Here is a 1,726-nt window from a genome sequence, read left to right on the forward strand (position 1 = left end):
CGAGCCCCAGGCTGCGGTCCCGCCCCCTCCCCGCGGCCCGGCCAATCGACGCCGAGTCCCGGGGAGGACACGCCCCCCCCCCGCGACCCCGCCCATCAGCCTGCCCTCCCCCCGCGACCGCTTCGCAGGCGCCTCCAGCTCCGTCCACCGCCTGAGGGAGGTGGGTTGACGGGCGTGGCCTGAGGGACCAGCGGCCCCTGAGGCGGGGTCCCGCCGGACTGGCAGCCCCGGAAGGGCAGAGTGGCGGCTGTAGAGCGTGGGGTCGCGACTGAAGATCTTGGGGAGGGGCTGAGGGGAAGGCCTGAGCAAAAGGTGCGAATAAGAAAAAGGCGCCCGTCTGGGCCAACGAATTAGAGAAAGAAAATGGCGCCCTCCCTCGGCGGGGCGGGCCCGAGTGGAGGGGAGGAGGCGGAGGGGCACCGGGGGCCGAGGTGAGAGCGCCGAGGCCGAGTTGAGAGGACCGGTGCGGGGAGGGCAAGGCCGAGGCGACCACCCTCGAGGCGAAGGGAGTGAACTCGAGCGAGGCCCGTTTGTTCAGACAGAATCCTTGGGGAGCACGTGGCGTCTGCCGGCGGCCTCGTTGCTGGGGTTCAGCGGGTCCTCGTGGAGCTCATGGGCCAGAGGAGGCGCGGGCCGCAGACAGGGAGACGCACCGAGTCATTTCCCGGGGCGAGGAGCGCGATGCAGGGACGGTCCAAAGAGAAGAGCAGAGGCCATCTCGGGGATTGCGGGGACGAGGGAACACCTCTGAAAGGGGTGGCATCAAGATGCGACCTCAAAGATGAAAAGGAGCCAGCCTTGGGAACGGGGACAGGCGGTGCGGGAGGTGGGAAAGGGTATCCCAGGAGGAGGGGAGAGGTGTTCCCAACCTCAAGCTTTTTGTTGGGATGTGTCAGCAACCTCACATTTGAAAACCATGCGATGTTTTATGCTCCATGACTTGTTTTAATCAAAAAGGTTCAAACTTCGTTAATCTACACAGGAAGGTGCACTTTCTAAAACATGTTATTTTGAAATATAGATTGACAGGAAGTTGCAAAGACAATGCAGAGAAGTCATGTGTACCCTCTACCCAGTTTCCCTCCCGAAAGGCACATCTTAACTGTAGTATCAGAGCCAGGATATGGACAGTGGCACAGGATGTGTATATAGTTCTGTGCCATTTTATCTCATGCATGGGTTCGTCTAACCACCACAATCGAGATACAGAGCTATTCCTTGATCACAAAGATCTCCCTTGCGAGGAGCACTCTTTTCTTCTTTTCAATGTACTCCATCTTTGGCTGTATTTGTGGTGTTTGGGTAATATGAAATGGCAGTCTTACACAGTGGTAACACGTGTTAAGGGAGCAGCTGATCATCTTTGCTTTGGGGTGCAGACTGTGGTGTGTGATAAAAGCCTGGTGCAGAGCTCTCAAGTTGATTCTCAGTCACAGATGGTGGAAAAATTGTTTATGTTTCTGTGGGTGGAGTACAGCCTGTGCAGTCACTTAGTTTAGAAGTCTCCTGGAGAAGATAAGGAGGAGAGTACAGTAATTTAGTGATCCTTCCTCTTTAAATTATCCTTGAAAAACTCCACAGCTTCATTTTTTCCATTCCAAAACGAATAAGCCCCAGAGGCATAACTTCCTGTTTGTGCTGTGGTTCCCAGGAAAGAAGAGCAAATGCGCAAGCAGCTAGTTAAACCCTTTAGTAGAGGACGGCTTGATTACAAATTGCATATTGA

Source organism: Equus quagga, chromosome 1, assembly GCF_021613505.1.
Source record: "Equus quagga isolate Etosha38 chromosome 1, UCLA_HA_Equagga_1.0, whole genome shotgun sequence".
In the NCBI taxonomy this organism is placed as follows: domain Eukaryota; kingdom Metazoa; phylum Chordata; class Mammalia; order Perissodactyla; family Equidae; genus Equus; species Equus quagga.